This window comes from Oncorhynchus kisutch, linkage group LG3 (genome assembly GCF_002021735.2).
Source record: "Oncorhynchus kisutch isolate 150728-3 linkage group LG3, Okis_V2, whole genome shotgun sequence".
NCBI lineage: Eukaryota > Metazoa > Chordata > Actinopteri > Salmoniformes > Salmonidae > Oncorhynchus > Oncorhynchus kisutch.
In genome coordinates, this window is record NC_034176.2 from 8,809,540 (window position 1) to 8,832,196 (window position 22,657).

Genomic DNA, 22,657 nt, shown 5'->3' on the forward strand with positions numbered 1-22,657 from the left:
CCAAACATGGGCCGTTCTTACAGTATTCTCCCTGTAGACCAAGTCAGAACTGTAGGATAAATTAAGAGGGCAAAAGGGACCAAATTATTAGGGTGAGGCACATGGGCTACTATCAGTTTACTACACAACATACACTTAGTATTATTGTCTTAGCTACAGCATAGCAATTATTGTCTTAGCTACAGTCTCCCTGGCATATTACATTATTTATGCAGCAGCATACAAGACATTTTTGGACTCACCTTGTTGTGCTCACTTGAAAAGGAGGTGGCGCGGCAGTCCTTCGTGGGCAAATTTTGTCATCAAAGTCTGGCATTCTCTGGGAACTGGGAGGTCTAGAAAGAGGCCCGAGTTCCCGACTTGCAATTCCGAGTTGGATGACCGTTCAAAACCTATTTTCCCAGGCGGAGCTAGTTTTTTCCCAGTTGTCTTGAACTCACTGAAGTCTGAGATTTTCCAGATGTTTTGAGCGTGGCAGAAGTCATGCTGGATTGACAGCATGATCAATATTGAATGAATGTTTATCCTTTTAAACTTGGAAAAGAGACCCTTTAAAACAGACTTGGACCACACACCGACTCCACTGAAAAGCAGTCTAGTGATGACAGTGCTTGCAGTAAGCTACTGATTCCTTTCAGACCATTCATTGATGAATTTGCGATTTCAAACTTGTTGTGTAATGTTTATGTCCAATGGCCGATGAGCACTGATACATTTTATCTATGATTTCTCTTCATTATTTAATTTCATATGACAAGGATTGAAAAGGATTTGCCAGTAGATTTTCAACTTGATTCATGTTGATGCTAGCTTGCTAGCTAACATTTTGAAGGTATGATGTTGACATGATCAGTCCAAACAAAGCTGCTGTAGATGTAACGTGATTTGACGTAATTTTATCTGTGGCCAATGACAGAGACTTCTTGGATGGGCACTTCTAATGTAACTATGGCAGCACCCCAGGGATCTTGAATTGTCTAACTCTACCCTTAGACTTGGCGGTGACATAGTGTCCCCATGAGTGACAGAACACTGAGCCAATCAGAGAACAACTAGAGAACATTACCAACCCCTACGCTCGGTATATTCCGCTGGCTGCCCCACCACCACAGAAAGCACTGAGCTAGGCTGAAACACCTGCATTTTGGGCTTGCCTTACTCAAGAAAGCAAAACGAGACCATGTTTGTATGCGGCTTTATTAATAATGTTTTTTTTTTTTTTTTTTACATTGTTTGCAAACTGATATGTGACACATATTAATGCAGGTTTTCATCAAGGACCTCTCTGTACTTTGCTCCGTTCATCTTTCCCTCGATCCTGACTAGTCTCCCAGTCCCTCCCGCTGAAAAATATCCCCACAGCATGATGCTGCCACCACCATGCTTCACCGTAGGGATGGGGCCAGGTTTTCTCCAGATATGATGCTTGGCATTCAGGCCAAAGAGTTCAATCTTGGTTTCATCAGACCAGAAAATCTTGTTTCTCATGGTCTGAGAGCCTTTAGGTGCCTTTTGGCAATCTCCAAATAGGCTACCATGTGCCTTTTACTGAGGAGTGGCTACCGTCTGGCATCTCTCCCATAAAGGCCTGATTGGTGGAGTGCTGCAGATGTGGTTGTCCTTCAGAAGGTTCTCTCATCTTCACAGAGGAACTCTGGAGCTCTGTCAGAGTAACCATCGGGTTCTTGGTCACCTCCCTAACCAAGGCCCTTCTGCCCCAATTGCTCAGTTTGGCCGGGCGGACAGCTCTAGGAAGAGTCTTGGTGGTTCCAAACTTCTTCCGTTTAAGAATGATGGAGGCCACTGTGTTCTTGGGGACCTTCAATGCTGCAGACATTTTTTGTTACCCTTCCCCAGATCTGTGGCTTGACACAATCCTGTCTCGGAGCTCTACGAATAATTCCTTCAACCTCAAGACTTGGTTTTCGTGGGACCTTATATAGACAGTTGTCTACCTTTCCAAATCATGTCCAATCAATTGAATTTACCACAGGTGGATTCCAGTCAAGTTGTAGAAACATCTCAAGGATGATCAATGATCAACAGGATGCACCTGAGCTCAATTTCGAGTCTCATAGCAAAGGGTCTTAATACTTTTAAAAAAATGATACGTTTGCCAAAATTTCTAAAAACCTGTTTTCGCTTTGTCATTGCGAGGTATTGTGTGTATATTAATGAGTAATTGTTTAATTGAATCCATTTTAAAATAAGGCTGTAATGTAACAACATATGAACAAGTCAAGGTGTCTGAATACTTTCCTGAATGCGCTATACACATGTAGTCATGGTCTCTGGTGTCGATTATCCAGTAGGTACAGTAGGTGAGATTTCCATTGCTAAACTGTTATGCGCCGACTACAGTAGCATAGGACTAATGTACTTTCAATTTGATGCCGGCATTTTAAGTCATCATTGCGGTGGATTGAAAGCCTGTATTGTGTGGCTTTAATATTTCATTTCGTGAAGCTGTTTATACATTTGAACCAAAGACCATTTAGTTGAGCTGAGACACTTTTCTTTGTGTAAATGATCAGACTATTTGTTTTACTCGATTAAAAACATTGAAATAAATGCAATTCATTTGTGGGCCCAATGTAGACTATAGGCCTATATATCTTAATTAATTGAAAAATTAACAATCCGATGGTGGAACTACTCAAATAAAATAAAATCACATCAAATATTCACATTCAGTGAATCAAAGTGAAAGTGGCAAACTTGAGGTTTAAAAATCCACTGAACTCGACCGCAATCCTCTCCGAACTCGACCGCAATCCTCTCCGAACTCGACCGCAATCCTCTCCGAACTCGACCGCAATCCTCTCCGAACTCGACCGCAATCCTGTCCGAACTCGACCGCAATCCTCTCCGAACTCGACCGCAATCCTCTCCGAACTCGACCGCAATCCTGTCCGAACATCGACCGCAATCCTCTCTGAACTCGACCGCAATCCTCTCCGAACTCGACCGCAATCCTCTCCGAACTCGACCGCAATCCTCTCCGAACTCGACCGCAATCCTCTCCGAACTCGACCGCAATCCTGTCCGAACATCGACCGCAATCGTCTCTGAACTCGACCGCAATCCTCTCTGAACTCGACCGCAATCCTCTCCGAACTCGACCGCAATCCTCTCCGAACTCGACCGCAATCCTCTCTGAACTCGACCGCAATCCTCTCCGAACTCGACCGCAATCCTGTCCGAACATCGACCGCAATCGTCTCTGAACTCGACCGCAATCCTCTCCGAACTCGACCGCAATCCTCTCCGAACTCGACCGCAATCCTCTCCGAACTCGACCGCAATCCTCTCCGAACTCGACCGCAATCCTCTCCGAACTCGACCGCAATCCTCTCCGAACATCGACCGCAATCCTCTCCGAACTCGACCGCAATCCTCTCCGAACTCTACTGCAATCCTCTCTGATCCTCTCCACACATGCCCTACAGTATACTGTTGTTTATGTATGGCTGTGCCTCAAATGATTTCCTTTATAGTGCACTATGCAAGGAATAGGGTGTAATTTGGGACACAGTTATACTGGAGGTGAAACAGAATGGCTGCTGGGCTAAACTGTGGCCAACGGTTACAATCCGCACCTTCCCCAGCTTCTACAGGGGAGGTCTATAGAAGAGAGAGACACAATTATACCCCTCTCTGAAAAGTCTTGTTTTCATGTCTTATTTTCACCACCTTCCACTGACGTAAACACAGTTCTGTTGGGCATGCTGAGAATACCAATGTGATATCCTGAGTTAGCTCTTAGACACATGTCCCCCGGGGGAAGTATAGACGCACGCACACACACACACACACACACACACACACACACACACACACACACACACACACACACACACACACACACACACACACACACACACACACAGGAGTAAGAGATAGGCTGGGGGAGGGTTTGAGGAAAATGAGATGACAACATTTAATGTAGAATTGTGCCCTCTCTCCTCCTCAGTCCTTTCTTTCAGAGCCTTAGACCCATCCCTCAGTTTTCTCTTGATCAGGAAAGGACCACTTAGGAAGCATCTTGCCAATGAGGTGAAGGCTCTATCTTACAAATCCCTCCTTTCCTTGTTCACTTTCCTTAATCTGCACTGATTGATAGATAGGTAAACACTATGATGGAATCTCTTAAATTAGTCTGTCTTTCACATGGGATTTATTCACACAAAGAAGAAAAACACCTGGGGTGTATTCACACGAAGAAGAAAAACACCTGGGGTGTATTCACACGAAGAAGAAAAACACCTGGGGTGTATTCACACGAAGAAGAAAAACATGTAGGTGGGTCCCTCTCTGTTCTGGCCTGTCTGCTTCCATTTGGTTCCTAGTGAATACACCCCAGGTCAGTTCTGGCCTGTCTGCTTCCGTTTGGTTCCTAGTGAATACACCCCAGGTCAGTTCTGGCCTGTCTGCTTCCATTTGGTTCCTAGTGAATACACCCCAGGTCAGTTCTGGCCTGTCTGTTTCCGTTTGGTTCCTAGTGAATACACCCCAGGTCAGTTCTGGCCTGTCTGTTTCCGTTTGGTTCCTAGTGAATACACCCCAGGTCAGTTCTGGCCTGTCTGTTTCTGTTTGGTTCCTAGTGAATACACCCCAGGTCAGTTCTGGCCTGTCTGTTTCCGTTTGGTTCCTAGTGAATACACCCCAGGTCAGTTCTGGCCTGTCTGTTTCCGTTTGGTTCCTAGTGAATACACCATCAGTTCATTCAGATCAGTGCAGTAAAAGATTGGAGATAAGAGTAAGACAGACTATTTAGACAAAGAGCCCAAGGACAGGCCCGTTCACAACACTGCTGATATGACTGTCTCAGACCGAGTCGGACAGGCCCATTCCCAACACTACTGATATGACTGTCTCAGACCGAGTCGGACAGGCCCGTTCACAACACTGCCGATATGACTGTCTCAGACCGAGTCGGACAGGCCCGTTCACAACACTGCCGATATGACTGTCTCAGACCGAGTCGGACAGACCCGTTCACAACACTGCTGATGAGACTAATTATTACTGTGCCTTTCCTGATAGTGACTGGATGTTACATCTGGCTACATTTCAAATAACTGATATCGTTTTCATAAAGCGTCTCAGAGTATAGAAGTGCTGGTCTAAGATCAGTTTAGCCTTTTAGATCATAATGATTAAGTTTACATGAACAGGGGGGGACCTGATCCTAGATCAGCACTGCTACTGCAATTTTTTTTATAAAGGCCAAGTTAGGGCATAAAGAATTCTATCTCTCAAAAGCAATTTTGTTGAAATGACGAAAGATTGGTTGGCATTGCAGTATGAACGACTGGAGTGGAAATGGTTAGATGTTCTGAACTGCAATTTCAGCACTGCATATTTCAGCAGCACGCATAGCAACCGTTCACATAGCCAATCAAAGCAGATGGGACAGTCAGGGGAGTATACGTGAGGCTTGTAAATGTAACAGCGACTGACTCAGGTATGATGAAAACACTGGTGAAAGGTCCCCAACTGGCTCTATCTGAACTGGAGTGCTTTGACAGTAAGCCAAGTGTTTTTCTTGGTATTGGATGGCCAACAAGAAGTAGATAATCAATATGGAGAGGAGAAATTATTGTGGAAATGAGCTCAAACGAGTGTTTCAGAAAATGTCAAAATGTTTAGACAGATTGCTGTGTGCTAATTATTGGCTGAATAGATGACACTGTGTGCACAATAATGGAAAAAACAGCCCTGTTTGCACAGCTACACCCAGCTACACCCCCACACACACACACACACACACAGCTGCATAAACACAGCCACACACACAGCTGCATAAACACAGCCACACATACATACACACTCTCTCTCTCTCTCTGACACTCTTCCACCTTCTGTTTGTGAAAGGTGGGTATCAGGATGCTGGAGATACCTTGTAGTCTCCTTCAATCTGATATTCATAAGGTGGCTCATGCATATACGCACCCTCATTACCTCCTTTATGCGAGAAATAACAGCTGAAAGGTGCTTCGTGTTTGGCAAACCTACAGGGAAAACAAGTGTCACTCTCCTTTCTTAGGCTATTCTCTGAAGAGAGTCTTTGTGTGTGTGTGTGTGTGTGTGTGTGTGTGTGTGTGTGTGTGTGTGTGTGTGTGTGTGTGTGTGTGTGTGTGTGTGTGTGTGTGTGTGTGTGTGTGTGTGTGTGTGTGTATTAAGGAACACAACCACCTTAATTTGTCTCCCTGAAAACCTGAGATTTAAAATAAAAAATCTCTCCGTTCTGTCAGCTAAAGAAAATAGTTTCACTCAGTTGAGGACTTTTGGCCAAGGAAGGTTTTGACATGCATTACACACAGACTTAAACACAAAGCCCACAGACCCCAATACCCTGCTACGTGCAGATAGTGTGCATCTCCTTCCCCTCAGGAATGGTCTAGCATGTAGCCAGTTATGCAGGGTTAAACCAATCTGTGGCCACCAGTCAGATTTTGACAGCAATGCTAAGAAAATTACAGATTAATTCAAAATGAGTGGCAACAAGGACACAACTCTTAATGTTGCAAGGATGAAAATATCTCAAAAACCAGGAGAGGAATTGCTAAAAACAAAATCAATGAAGAAAAGAAAAGTGTTCTGCACTAAGTACACCAAGTGTTCAGAGAAAATGAAAGCAATCCTGAAAAAGCACTGGTATATTCTGCAATCAGACAACAACAAACATTGCACACTTCTTCAAGGAGCCCCCACTGGTGGTCTATAAGCGTGGTCACAATATTAGAGATATTTTGGTGAGATCTGACCTGCCCCTTGAGCCCACTTGAGACACTCTTGACACCCAATCCAAATGGGAACTACAAATGTGGTTTATGCGCACAGTGCAATTGCATTACAAAAACATCCTTCTTCAGACACCCACATACAGGTAGATAAATCCCTGTTAGGGGTATCATCTCATGCAAGACCAAGGGAGTAATCTATCTCATAACCTGTTCATGTGGAAAAGCTTATGTAGGACAAACAAAAAGACAATTAAAACAACGCATGGCTGAACAACGCAGCTCAATCAGGTGTAAGAACATTGGCTATCCAGTAGCAGATCACTTTGTTGAAGCTAACCATCCCATCTCCTCCCTCACATACACAGGTATTGAGCATGTTGCTCTACCAAGGAGAGGAGGAAACACTGAGATCCTGGGCATACTGGCTATCTTATTTAAAAACATTGACCCCTAGTGGTCTGAATATTGACTTTGATCTCAGGCCTTTCTTATGAACAATTATATTTTATAAGTCTTATAAATCAATATATTATTTCTACAGCTTATCAGTGTACACCCAATATGTTCCCCCAGTTGATGATGCTTATTATGGCTGAACCAAAAGATTACATGTAGCACATTTTTTAAATTAAATTGGAAATATTTAAATATATAGGTGAAATGAAATGAAAGAATAATGTTTGTTGATGCTAATGTTATGCTAATGCTAATGACAACAACGGCACCTTTTAAACATCGCTAATGACCTGAAACGAGAACAGAGAACTGTATGTCACTCATCGAGGCGTCAGGCATCGGCAGAACTTTTTAGGGGCTTCGCCTCGTGTCCCGGCTAGTCAAAGAGGAGAGCTAACGAGACGCCATGCTCCAGATGTTCGGCTGACAGAGGCGGCTTGTTAGAGGAGGAGGGGGAAGAGAGGGAAAGGAAACGTGTGTTTATCAAACACACGGCGGTGCCTAGTGCCACGTGGCCACCTCACCATCTGGTCCCCCCCCACTTGAGCAGTAATTTTAAAGTGTGGGGTGCCAAGGCAAGCGGGGAGGGTGAGCCAGCATTAGCCAAGCTCTGAGCCCACAGCTGCCTGCTTCTATGAGGGTGGACCAGCTCTGAGCCCACAGCTGCCTGCTACTATGAGGGTGGACCAGCTCTGAGCCCACAGCTGCCTGCTTCTATGAGGGTGGACCAGCTCTGAGCCCACAGCTGCCTGCTTCTATGAGGGTGGACCAGCTCTGAGCCCACAGCTGCCTGCTTCTATGAGGGTGGACCAGCTCTGAGCCCACAGCTGCCTGTTACTATGAGGGTGGACCAGCTCTGAGCCCACAGCTGCCTGCTACTATGAGGGTGGACCAGCTCTGAGCCCACAGCTGCCTGCTACTATGAGGGTGGACCAGCTCTGAGCCCACAGCTGCCTGTTACTATGAGGGTGGACCAGCTCTGAGCCCACAGCTGCCTGTTACTATGAGGGTGGACCAGCTCTGATCCCACAGCTGCCTGCTACTATGAGGGTGGACCAGCTCTGAGCCCACAGCTGCCTGCTACTATGAGGGTGGACCAGCTCTGATCCCACAGCTGCCTGCTACTATGAGGGTGGACCAGCTCTGAGCCCACAGCTGCCTGCTACTATGAGGGTGGACCAGCTCTGATCCCACAGCTGCCTGCTACTATGAGGGTGGACCAGCTCTGAGCCCACAGCTGCCTGCTACTATTAGGGTGGACCAGCTCTGAGCCCACAGCTGCCTGCTACTATGAGGGTGGACAATGTCTGAGCCCACAGCTGCCTGCTACTATGAGGGTGGACAAGCTCTGAGCCCACAGCTGCCTGTTACTATGAGGGTGGACCAGCTCTGAGCCCATAGCTGCCTGCTACTATGAGGGTGGACCAGCTCTGATCCCACAGCTGCCTGCTAATATGAGGGTGGACCAGCTCTGAGCCCACAGCTGCCTGTGAGTGAAAGGGTGGGGTGGGTAATGTATTGTCTGCCAAACCCACTCTCTCAGGCTGCTTGAGGTGAGCTTGACGTACTGTTGGACTGTGAACTGTTCATTGTATAAAGGCCAAGGCCCCTAAACAGCAGTGCCGATGTGTTCTAGTTTTTTGTACATATCAGAATATAGACAGTATTGAACATGTCTGTCTCTGGGTCCTGTCTGGTTAGATACCTCCAGTGAATAACCAATAAAGATGAACATTTTAGGCAACAATACTTACAAACCATATATGGGTCTATTATGCCAGTAGTTCCCACCCTCTGGGGGGGATCGACAGGGGTGGCCAACATTTTTTATAATTAATTAATATTTTTAATGGAACTCAGTCCGGCGTTCAACTTACTCTTGAAATGTGTAATAGTAGAATGCACAAGGTGCAATTTCAAAATTGGATACCTTAGAAAGTTATTTATAACATTTCTGAAATGTTTGGGAGCCCCTGTCTTAGGTGACCACCGAGGTTCCTGTCTTAGGTGACCACCGAGGTTCCTGTCTTAGGTGACCACCGAGGTTCCTGTCTTAGGTGACCACCGAGGTTCCTGTCTTAGGTGACCACCGAGGTTCCTGTCTTAGGTGACCACCGAGGTTCCTGTCTTAGGTGACCACCGAGGTTCCTGTCTTAGGTGACCTCCGAGGTTCCTGTCTTAGGTGACCTCCGAGGTTCCTGTCTTAGGTGACCACCGAGGTTCCTGTCTTAGGTGACCACCGAGGTTCCTGTCTTAGGTGACCACCGAGGTTCCTGTCTTAGGTGACCACCGAGGTTCCTGTCTTAGGTGACCACCGAGGTTCCTGTCTTAGGTGACCACCGAGGTTCCTGTCTTAGGTGACCACGAGGTTCCTGTCTTAGGTGACCACCGAGGTTCCTGTCTTAGTTGACCACCGAGGTTCCTGTCTTAGGTGACCACCGAGGTTCCTGTCTTAGGTGACCACCGAGGTTCCGGTCTTAGGTGACCACCGAGGTTCCTGTCTTAGTTGACCACCGAGGTTCCTGTCTTAGGTGACCACAGAGGTTCCTGTCTTAGGTGACCACCGAGGTTCCTGTCTTAGGTGACCACCGAGGTTCCTGTCTTAGGTGACCTCCGAGGTTCCTGTCTTAGGTGACCACCGAGGTTCCTGTCTTAGGTGACCACCGAGGTTCCTGTCTTAGGTGACCACTGAGGTTCCTGTCTTAGGTGACCACCGAGGTTCCTGTCTTAGGTGACCACCGAGGTTCCTGTCTTAGGTGACCACCGAGGTTCCGGTCTTAGGTGACCACCGAGGTTCCTGTCTTAGTTGACCACCGAGGTTCCTGTCTTAGGTGACCACTGAGGTTCCTGTCTTAGGTGACCACCGAGGTTCCTGTCTTAGGTGACCACCGAGGTTCTGACTACACACAAAGCAGTCACAACCGCAGAGACCTTGACTGCATCCCGAATCCTTTATACTGTAGTACAATACAGTATAAATAGGGATCTAATAGGGATCTGGTCAATAGTAGTGCACTGTATAGGGAATAGCATGCCATTTGGGACACAAACCCATGTCATGTAATCATACGTCATCATGAGCAGTAAGACTGTTTGGCAAGTGGACTTTCAAAGTTTTTTGAGGAGCTCATGTTTGTGGGCGGCCGGCACACGTCCACAGTAGAATGGTATTCTTGTCACAGATTGTGGCACTAATCCATCTAATAGCCATTAAACCAGCGCGTCTGTGGGACATTAACCACCGCACAGCACCAAATGTGCCCACCACACTTGGAACGCACGTTTTGCAGCGAACACCCCAATCCCCTCCCCATTCTTATCTTTATCCAATCCCCACTTCGCCCCACCACCGCCTCCATTCTCCCCACCCCTACCTACCCCCTACAGCACACTTAGGCAGGTTGTTTGTGTGCGAGTGGATAATGTGTTTATTTATTTATCTTGCATACGGTGGCTGATTCTTGGACGCGGACCAGAGATTCAACAGCTTCTCATGAATATTCAGTGCCAGTGTCAGCTTTGTTTGCAGTGATGGACACCGGATTGGATAATCCGGGTCTACAGAGGCACCCTGAGGGGAAGCCATTTTGGACGGTTAGTCTGTGAGGCTGTATGAAAGCACTGCGCCAGTCGAGTGCCACCAGTTGAGCCAGGTACTTTAGCCGGCTGAATCTGTCTGGAGAAAAGGCTGGTTTAAACTAATGGGAAGCGATGCCGTCAGTCTCTGCTTTAAATGCGACCCGCTGACTAAAACAGCGATTAAACATGGATTACATACCAGTCCTGTTTGTACATTTCAGAGACCATGAGCACTAATAGTTGTAATTCATGACAAAGTGGTTTCTGCTAGCGTAACATCATGCGCTAATTGGATGGGTATAGATAATAAAGTCGTTTTGTAATTAGCTGATGCAACTCACAATGACTAAAGGGATTAGACACTACTTTGGCCCAATCAGCATTTTTGCCACGTTCAGAGAATATGTCCCTTTTCACATGGATAGCATCCTTATCAGGCTGCGCATCATGAACATTTGGGGTAATAACTACTGTTATGCCTCGATCACACAGACTGCGTCATTGTGTTATGGAACACCAGAAGCACATTCATTTCCAAGTGGAACGCTGTGTTTGCCATGGTACAAGGCATTTGCAGAGGCAGCTGCAGTGCATTCTGTGTGGTGAATACATTGGATTTATCAAAGTAGGCAACAAATGGAATGAGTAGAGGGCTGGACAGAAATGGTAGCTTTGCGTAATGAGGCTGTAGGTGTGATCGAGGCATTAGTATAACCGATTGGGCTGTAAGAAATGTATGCTGTCAGTTTTTTTGTATTGACCATTTCCAGTTTGTTTGTGCAGCTCTGGGAGAATGCGAACTACGAACCATCAACAAACATCTCAACACATCCTCTTATTAATCCCATCAGTGAGTGGAGGGAGGGAAGGAGGGAGGCTAGGCCTTGGATTCTCTTATCTGCTGCTATTTTCAGGCCAATTAAATGTTTCTTGCACGTTTTGGACGGACGGAAGGCTTTCAAAATAATCCTGGTAGAGGAGGCCTGATTGATACACCTTAGGTTGTGGCGGTGGGAACAGAAATCAGCATTAAAGGTGAGAGGAATTGTAAATATACTTATTAGTGAAGATGAGGTACTGGAATGTTCCCTGAGGTCTTCATGTGGAAAATGATCCCTGCTCCATAGTCTTCCTTTATTATTTTAGATGCTCTTACAGACCACTCATAGGAAGTACGTTCTCATTCAAAAACATGCTAATTTAGGGGATATCGGCTTTTGGAAAAATACGCAAAAAATGTGTATTGACAACAACAGTAGCCAGGTAAACCCCAAAAAGCATGGATTTCTGTCCATCTGTATCTAAATATGGTTTATGAATAAGGAAGACCAATATGGAATATTGTGATTTGGGTGAACTAGGCCTTAAAGTGAGAAGAGACTCTCGCACATACCTTTTCATATTCTTTCATACGTCAGCTACTGTCCTGTGTTCTTGCTTTTTTGTCCCTGTCTGTTTTAGTAGCCAAATCTGCATTTATTTTTCATTTTTCCTTCAGTAAGGAATCAAGATTTAGGAGTTGGAATGAGAGGCCTCCTGAATGTCATTGCGTCTTCTGTTTCATCCTAGGCTTCTTCAGAAATCGGTGCCTCTGAAAATGCAGGCTATATTTGTTTTGTATTTCCCCATGTTAGACAGCGCTTTTTGTATCATCCTGAGGGAATAAAATCATTGTCAAACGGTCAGCGTATTCACTTGCAAAGAACATTTTATCATTGTAATCCAGGCAGGATTAAAGGAACGCTTGATCCACAGCAGGTTTTTGGATTTGCCCGAGAACAAAGGCCCTTTAATACTCTGGTATACATTGAAATCTAGGCGCCAAATTTAACCCGTGTGCAATTGAGGCGGTTCCAGGCCCTTTCGGCTCTATCATCCTGTAAACTGGTACCGGGTAGGAATAATCAGGGGACAAGCACGCACACGCACACACACACACACACAGACGTGCACACACACACACACACACACCATTTTGTTCTGTTCACAATTATGGGGAGTTTTTGTCAGTGTGGCACCATGCCCAGTTTCAAACTATAAATCAAAACAAAAAAGTTTGGAGATTTGCGTTATAGATTTTAATGTTTATTTTCAAATTAACAACACAAGCACTAAACACTTTTTGGACAATAATTGTAAAATTATAATGCCATTTAAATTATATTAGAAGTTTTAAGGTACAGGAAAAATCTTAAGCTCCGAGCTCCAACAACGCAAGTGAAAGTGAATTAAAAACAATAACTGTGATAACAAACAACATAAAATATATAGATATTATTTATATGTATTTAACACTAACAATGGGGGGGGCAGGGTAAATGTCCGTTGGGGTGGGGGGGGCAGGGTAAATGTCCGTTGGGGTGGGGGGGGCAGGGTAAATGTCCGTTGGGGTGGGGGGGGCAGGGTAAATGTCCGTTGGGGTGGGGGGGGCAGGGTAAATGTCCGTCGGGATGGGGGGGACAGGGTAAATGTCCGTTGGGGTGGGGGGGGCAGGGTAAATGTCCGTTGGGGTGGGGGGGGCAGGGTAAATGTCCGTTGGGGTGGGGGGGGCAGGGTAAATGTCCGTTGGGGTGGGGGGGGGCAGGGTAAATGTCCGTTGGGGTGGGGGGGGCAGGGTAAATGTCCGTTGGGGTGGGGGGGGCAGGGTAAATGTCCGTTGGGGTGGGGGGGGCAGGGTAAATGTCCGTTGGGGTGGGGGGGGGCAGGGTAAATGTCCGTTGGGGTGGGGGGGGGCAGGGTAAATGTCCGTTGGGGTGGGGGGGGGCAGGGTAAATGTCCGTTGGGGTGGGGGGGGGCAGGGTAAATGTCCGTTGGGGTGGGGGGGGCAGGGTAAATGTCCGTTGGGGTGGGGGGGGCAGGGTAAATGTCCGTTGGGGTGGGGGGGGCAGGGTAAATGTCCGTTGGGGTGGGGGGGGCAGGGTAAATGTCCGTTGGGGTGGGGGGGCAGGGTAAATGTCCGTTGGGGTGGGGGGGCAGGGTAAATTTCCGTTGGGGTGGGGGGGGCAGGGTAAATGTCCGTTGGGGTGGGGGGGGCAGGGTAAATGTCAGTTGGGGTGGGGGGGGCAGGGTAAATGTCCGTTGGGGTGGGGGGGGCAGGGTAAATGTCCGTTGGGGTGGGGGGGGCAGGGTAAATGTCCGTTGGGGTGGGGGGCAGGGTAAATGTCCGTTGGGGTGGGGGGGGCAGGGTAAATGTCCGTTGGGGTGGGGGGGGCAGGGTAAATGTCCGTTGGGGTGGGGGGGGCAGGGTAAATGTCCGTCGGGGTGGGGGGGCAGGGTAAATGTCCGTTGGGGTGGGGGGGGCAGGGTAAATGTCCATTGAGGGGGGGGGGGGGGGGGGGGCAGGGTTAATGTCCATTGAGGGGGGGGGGGGGGGGGGGCAGGGTTAATGTCCATTGAGGAGGGTGGGGGGGCAGGGTTAATGCCCATTGAGGAGGGGGGGGAGGCAGGGTAAATGTCCGTTGAGGAGGGGGGAGGCAGGGTTAATGTCCATTGGGGAGGGGGGGGGCAGGGTTAGTGTCCGTTGAGGAGGGGGGTGGGCAGGGTTAATGTCCATTGGGGAGGGGGGGGGGCAGGGTTAATGTCCATTGAGGAGGGGGGGGGGGGCAGGGTTAATGTCCATTGAGGAGGGGGGGGGCAGGGTTAATGTCCATTGAGGAGGGGGGCAGGGTTAATGTCTGTTGGGGGGGGGGGGGGGGGGGGGGCAGGGTAAATGTCCGTCGGGGTGGGGGGGCAGGGTAAATGTCCGTTGGGGTGGGGGGGGGGGCAGGGTAAATGTCCATTGAGGAGGGGGGCAGGGTAAATGTCCATTGAGGAGGGGGGCAGGGTAAATGTCCATTGAGGAGGGGGGCAGGGTTAATGTCCATTGAGGAGGGGGGCAGGGTTAATGTCTGTTGGGGGGGGGGGGGCAGCAGTGTTAATGTCCGTTGGGGAGGGGGGGGGGGGGGGCAGGGTTAATGTCCGTTGAGGAGGGGGGGGCAGGGTTAATGTCCATTGGGGAGGGGGGGGGCAGGGTTAATGTCCATTGGGGAGGAGGGGGGGGGGGCAGGGTTAATGTCCATTGAGGAGGGGGGGGCAGGGTTAATGTCCGTTGGGGGGGGGGGGCAGTGTTAATGTCCGTTGGGGAGGGGGGGGGGGGGGGCAGGGTTAATGTCCGTTGAGGAGGGGGGGGCAGGGTTAATGTCCATTGGGGAGGGGGGGGCAGGGGTTAATGTCCATTGGGGAGGAGGGGGGGGGCAGGGTTAATGTCCATTGAGGAGGGGGGGGCAGGGTAAATGCCCATTGAGGGGGGGGGGGGGGGGGGGGGGCAGGGTTAATGTCCATTGAGGGGGGGGGGGGGGGGGCAGGGTTAATGTCCATTGAGGAGGGTGGGGGGGCAGGGTTAATGTCCATTGAGGAGGGGGGGGAGGCAGGGTAAATGTCCGTTGAGGAGGGGGGAGGCAGGGTTAATGTCCATTGGGGAGGGGGGGGGGCAGGGTTAATGTCCGTTGAGGAGGGGGGTGGGCAGGGTTAATGTCCATTGGGGAGGGGGGGGGGGCAGGGTTAATGTCCATTGAGGAGGGGGGGGGGGGCAGGGTTAATGTCCATTGAGGAGGGGGGGGGGGCAGGGTTAATGTCCATTGAGGAGGGGGGGCAGGGTTAATGTCCATTGAGGAGGGGGGGGCAGGGTTAATGTCCATTGGGGAGGGAGGGGGTGCAGGGTAAATGTCCATGGGGGGGGGGGGGGTAAATGTCCGTTGAGGGGGGGGGAGGCAGGGTTAATGTCCGTTGAGGAGGGGGGTGGGCAGGGTTAATGTCCATTGGGGAGGAGGGGGGGGGCAGGGTTAATGTCCATTGAGGAGGGGGGGGGGGGCAGGGTTAATGTCCATTGAGGAGGGGGGGGGCAGGGTTAATGTCCATTGAGGAGGGGGGGCAGGGTTAATGTCCATTGAGGAGGGGGGGGCAGGGTTAATGTCCATTGGGGAGGGAGGGGGGGCAGGGTAAATGTCCATTGGGGGGGGGGGGGGGGGGGGGGTTAATTGGAAGTGGCGGCCGGGAAGTGGGGGTCCCTGATTATCTTCTTGGCCTTCTTGCAACACCTGGTGTTGTAGGTGTCCTGGGAAGCAGTCGGTGTGCACCCAATGGTGTGTTTGGCTGACCGTACCATCCTCTGTAGCACACTGCGGTCCTCGGTGGTGGAGGTACCGTACCAGGCGGTGATGCAACCCGACAGTATGCTCTCAATGGTGTTCCTGTAGAACACTGTGAGGGCCCTCTGGGATGGGCCATGATTTCTTCAGCATCCTGTTGAAGAGTCGCTGTCGTGCCTTTTCCACCACGTTGTCCGGGTGGTTTCTTAGGCACTTCGCGTTGCATCGTGCCTAAGAACAGCCCTTAGCTGTGGTATATTGACGATATACCACACCTCCTCAACATTACTGCTTAAATAGAACACTGTGGGCTACTGCTAGGAGCCAATAGGACACTGTGGGTTACTGCTAGGAGCAAATAGGACACTGTGGGATACTGCTAGGAGCCAATAGGACACTGTGGGTTACTGCTAGGAGCCAATAGAACACTGGGTTACTGCTAGGAGCCAATAGCACTGTGGGTTACTGCTAGGAGCCAATAGGACACTGGGTTACTGCTAGGAGCCAATAGGACACTGTGGGTTACTGCTAGGAGCCAATAGCACACTGTGGGTTACTGCTAGGAGCCAATAGGACACTGTGGGTTACTGCTAGGAGCCAATAGGACACTGTGGGTTACTGCTAGGAGCAAATATATTAGGTAGATGAGAGGAGAGGGGTAACAGCCCAGGGATAGAGGGGAGGAGAGGGGTAACAGCCCAGGGATAGAGGGGTGGAGAGGGTTAACAGCCCAGGGATAGAGGGGTGGAGAGGGGTAACATCCCAGGGATAGAGGGGTGGAGAGGGGTAACATCCCAGGGATAGAGGGGAGGAGAGGGGTAACAGCCCAGGGATGGAGCGGGAGGAGAGGGGTAACAGCCCAGGGATAGAGGGGTAACAGCCCAGGTATAGAGGGGAGGAGATGAGTAACAGCCCAGGGATGGAGCGGAAGGAGAGGGGTAACAGCCCAGGGATAGAGGGGAGGAGAGGGGTAACAGCCCAGGGATAGAGGGGAGGAGAGGGGTAACAGCCCAGGGATAGAGGGGAGGAGAGGGGTAACAGCCCAGGGATAGAGGGGAGGAGAGGGGTATCAGCCCAGGGATAGAGGGGAGGAGAGGGGTATCAGCCCAGGGATAGAGGGGAGGAGAGGGGTATCAGCCCAGGGATAGAGGGGAGGAGAGGGGTAACAGCCCAGGGATAGAGGAGAGGGGTAACAGCCCAGGGATAGAGGGGAGGAGAGGAGTAGCAGCCCAGGGATAGAGGGGAGGAGAGGGGTAACAGCCCAGGGATAGAGGGGAGGAGAGGGGTAACAGCCCAGTGATAGAGGGGAGGAGAGGGGTAACAGCCCAGAGATAGAGGGGAGGAGAGGGGTAGCAGCCCAGGGATAGAGGGGAGGAGAGGGGTAACAGCCCAGGGATAGAGGGGAGGAGAGGGGTAACAGCCCAGGGATAGAGGGGAGGAGAGGGGTAGCAGCCCAGGGATAGAGGGGAGGAGAGGGGTAGCAGCCCAGGGATAGAGGGGAGGAGAGGGGTAACAGCCCAGGGATAGAGGGGAGGAGAGGGGTAACAGCCCAGGGATAGAGGGGAGGAGAGGGGTAACAGCCCAGGGATAGAGGGGAGGAGAGGGGTAACAGCCCAGGGATAGAGGGGAGGAGAGGGGTAACAGCCCAGGGATAGAGGGGAGGAGAGGGGTAACAGCCCAGGGATAGAGGGGAGGAGAGGGGTAACAGCCCAGGGATAGTGGGGAGTAGAGGGGTACCAGCCCAGGGATAGAGGGGAGCGGTAACAGCCCAGGGATAGAGGGGAGGAGAGGGGTAGCAGCCCAGGGATAGAGGGGAGGAGAGGGGTAGCAGCCCAGGGATAGAGGGGAGGAGAGGGGTAACAGCCCAGGGATAGAGGGGAGGAGAGGGGTAACAGCCCAGGGATAGAGGGGAGGAGAGGGGTAACAGCCCAGGGATAGAGGGGAGGAGAGGGGTAACAGCCCAGGGATAGAGGAGAGGGGTAACCGCCCAGGGATAGAGGAGAGGGGTAACAGCCCAGGGATAGAGGAGAGGGGTAACAGCCCAGGGATAGAGGAGAGGGGTAACAGCCCAGGGATAGAGGGGAGGAGAGGGGTAACAGCCCAGGGATAGAGGGGAGGAGAGGGGTCAGCCCCTTTTTGCCTTGATAACTCTGATCTGTTATTGGTCAAAAGAGCAAGGCCTGGCCAGTGGCTATGTCACGAATACACTTTAATTACTGATGTGAGAGAGTGAGAGAGACTGTCTTTATGTGGCTGGAGGGCAGGAGAGAGAGAGCCAGAGCAGGTACATTGAGTCAATATGAGTTATGAGAGTTATCCCTATAATCCCAGAGCCGTGACAGAGGGAGATTGTGTGTCCGCGGTCAAGGATACACTCCCGCTCCCAGTCAATACCAAGATCTGTTAATGAAGCAAAGTCCTGGGAAAATAAATCTGATGCTCAACTGCTCAGTTTGATTACACTGAAGAGTTATGAATGATTTATACTTTTATCGAGTAGAATGTTTTACTCTGGGTTTTGACGCTTGTTTAGCAATGGGTATGTACTCCAAGGTGTAAGATGGGTTGTGACTTACTTCCTATAAGGAGTTTCGGACATTGATAAATGTCCTGCCTTTTACTCGGTTCGGGGCATGTTTTATCCAGGTCACAGTCACACCAGTAAGTTTCTGTTGAAGAAATGGACAGAAGAAAATACAGTATTTCCTGGTCTGCCCAGTCCTCAAAAGTAGGTATGGCAGATGGCAAATCTATTATTTTAGAGGTCCAAAGTGAATATGTTTCCAAACAGTCTAATTAAGCACTGGTTCAAAAGAACCCTGGGGTCTGTGAAGCAAACAGTGCTCCTCCATTTCACATTAGACTCACACATTCCATTGTTCAAATTAGCAGTAGCCACTGTATTTATTTAACTAGGCAAGACAGTAAAGAACAAATTCGTATTTACAATGGTGGCCTACCCCGGCCAAACCCTAACCCGGGCGACACTGGGCCAATTGTGCGCCGCCCTATGGGACTCCCAATCTCGGCCGGTTGTGATCCAGCCTGGAAGCTAAATGCCGGTTATAATGCCATGAGATATTGATTTGTTTGTTTGGCGATGATTAAGTTAAAACATTGTTGCATTGAAATACGCAGAGCCCGGAGCCTTATCAACTCTTACTGTCCATTCAGGCACGTGCACAGTTAGGGCTCTTCCAGTCTCCAAATGTTCCCTTTTGGGTGGTGGTATAATTTCCCACAAAATTATTTTTGTATACATTTTTGGTCATTGTTGTTTGGAACCCACTGACCAAGAATCATCATGATGTCAAGTTCGCCACCCCTACCTCATCTGTTGGTTGCGCCTGTTGATCCGCCTAGAACGGCAGCTCACGCGGGCCTGTTTCCCAGTCTGCCCTGTAGAGATTGCCAGCGCCTGATATCCAAACATGCATGGCTTGAGAAATGCGGTCACCGGTCGAGTGTGTGTTGCTACAGAGTTTAAATATCAACAGTACTGCCACAGCAGCATAACATTTGTTTAACACTTGATTTGGCCTACATCATCAGCATCAATATTCGGTCTGGTTGGCTGCAAGAGAGACAGAGAGGAGTGGCAACACAGGTAATCTACACTCTTGCTAGCTCTCCGAAACCCTCCTTCCAATCCTAACCCTAAAAAAGGTGTGCAGTAATTTACCTTCGCGCAAACGATGCGTGTTAATGTTTAGAGGAAGCGTCGGGACTCTTAACTAAACTCCACGTAGATAAAGAAGATCCAAGAAGATACTATCATCAATAAGTGCTAAAGTAGTTAGCATCTATGAATGGTGTACACGCTAGATAACCACCATATACTAAAGTATCCACACTAGCCAGCCAGTCATATATCATGAGTTAGAAGATTCTGAATGTTATACTATGAGGTTATTATTTAATACGAGCATTAAAGATAAATCACAACCAGTTAAAGAAATGGAGCTAGCTAGCTGACTAGCAGATTTACGTCAATCATCAATATAATTGCTCAGCTGATTTCCGAATGTCAATCATGTCTTAATGAGCCACTGTAACGAGCTTGCTTACAATGTGATGATGAGTGAGTGTATTGCCCAATGGGCACTGTGGTGGCTTATTTCTTCTTTACCAAATGAGGAGAGTTAAACTTCACACACCAGTCAGAGTTATACTTAAACTACATATTTAATAATGATAAGAGCTTTGCAATAGCATTTGACTTTCAATCAATGACCATCAAGATTAATTGTCAGATTCAACAGAAGATCTCTTTGTTTCTTGGGACCTAGAACTAGAATCTCTGTTTTGTCCGAGTTTAAAAGTAGAAAATGTGCCGCCATCCACTTCCTTGTGTCTGAAACACATGCTTCCAGGTAGGGCAATTTTTGGGCTTCACCATGTTTCATCCAAATGTACAGCTGTGTGTCGTCCGCATAGGAGTGAAAGTTAACATTATGTTTCTGAATGACATCACCAAGAGATAAAATATATAGTGAAAACAATAGTGGTCCTAAAATGGAGCCTTGAGGAACACCGAAATGTACAGTTGATTTGTCAGAGGACAAACCATCCACAGAGACAAACTGATATCTTTCCGACAGATAAGATCTAAACCAGGCCAGAACTTGTCCGTGTAGACCAATTTGGGTTTCCAATCTCTCCAAAAGAATGTGGTGATTGATGGAATCAAAAGCAGCTCTACGGTCTAGGAGCACGAGGACAGATGCAGAGCCTCGGTCTGATGCCATTAAAAGGTAATTTACCACCTTCACAAGTGCAGTCTCAGTGCTATGATGGGGTCTAAAACCAAACTGAAGCGTTTCGTATACATTGTTTGTCTTCAGGAAGGCAGTCAGTTGCTTTTTCAAAAAAATTGAGCGGAATGGTAGATTCAATATAGTCTGATCATTTTTTATATTTTCTGGGTCAAGGTTTGGCTTTTTCAAGAAAGGCTTTCTTACTTCCACTTTTAGTGAGGTTGGTACACATCCGGTGGATAGAGAGACGTTTATTATGTTCAACATAGGAGGGCCAAGCACAGGAAGCAGCTCTTTCAGTAGTTTAGTTGGAATAGGGTCCAGTATGCAGCTTGAAGGTTTAGAGGACATGATTATTTTCATCAATGTGTCAAGAGATATATTATTAAAAAACTTGAGTGTCTCCATTTATCCTAGGTCCTGGCAGAGTTATGCAGACTCAGGACAACTGAGCTTTGGAGGAATATACAGATTTAAAGAGGAGTCTGTAATTTGCTTTCTAATGATCATGATCTTTTCCTCAAAGAAGTTCATGAATTTATCACTGCTGAATTGAAAGCCATCCTCTCTTTGGGAATGCTGCTTTTTAGTTAGCTTTGCGACAGTATCAAAAATACATTTTGGATTGTTGTTCTTTTCAATAATTAAGTTGGAAAAATAGGATGATGGAGCAGCAGTAAGGGCTCTTCAATACTGCACGGTACTGTCATTCCAAGCTAGTCGGAAGACCTCCAGTTAGGTGTGGCGCCATTTCTGTTCCCATTCTCTGGAAGCTTCAGAGCTCATGTATTTTCTGTATACCAGGGAGCTAGTTTCTTATGACAAATATTTTTTGTTTTAAGGGGTGCAAGTGCATCTAGGGTATTGTGCAAGGTTACATTGAGTTCCTCAGTTAGGTTGTTAACTGATTTTTGTTCTCTGACTTCCTTGGGTAGACAGAGGGAGTCTGGAAGGACATCTAGGAATCTTTGTGTTGTCTGAGAATTTATAGCATGGCTTTTGATGATCCTTGGTTGGGGTCTGAGCATATTATTTATTGCGATTGCAAACGTAATAAAATGGTGGTCCAATAGTCCAGGATTATGAGGAAAAACATTAAGATCCACAACATTTATTCCACGGGACAAAACTAGGTCCAGAGTATGACTGTGGCAGTGAGTAGGTCCCGAGACATGTTGGACAAAACCTACTGAGTCGATGATGGCTCTGAAAGCCTATTGGAGTGGTTCTGTGGACTTTTCCATGTGGGAATTAAAGTCACTAAAAAAATGAATATTATCCGCCATGACTATAAGGTCCGATAGGAATTCAGGGAACTCCGTGAGGAACGCTGTATATGGCCCAGGAGGCTTGTAAACAGTAGCTATAAAAAGTGAGTAGGCTGCATAGATTTCATGACTAGAAGCTCAAAAGATGAAAACGTCAGGTTTTTTTTGTAAATTGAAATTTGCTTTCGTAAATGTTAGCAACACCTCCGCCTTTGCGGGATGCACGGGGGATATGGTCACTAGTGTAACCAGGAGGTGAGGCCTCATTTATCACAGTAATTTCTTCAGGCTTAAGCCATGTTTCAGTCAGGCCAATCACATCCAGATTATGATCAGTGATTAGTTCATTGACTGTAACTGCCTTGGAAGTGAGGGATCTAACATTAAGTCGCCCTATTTTGAGATGTGAGGTATCACAATCTCTTTCATTAATGGCAGGAATGGAGGAGGTCTTTATTCTAGTGACATTGCTAGAGTGAACACCGTCATGTTTAGTTTTGACCAACCTAGTCGAGGCACAGACACGGTCTCAATGGGGATAGCTGAGCTGACTACACTGACTGTGCTAGTGGCAGACTCCACTAAGCTGGCAGGCTGGCTAACAGCCATATCTCATTGTGGAGCTAAGGGAGTTAGAGACCTGTCTATGTCCGTAGATAAGATGAGAGCACCCCTCCAGCTAGGATGGAGTCCGTCACTCCTCAACAGGCCAGGCTTGGTCC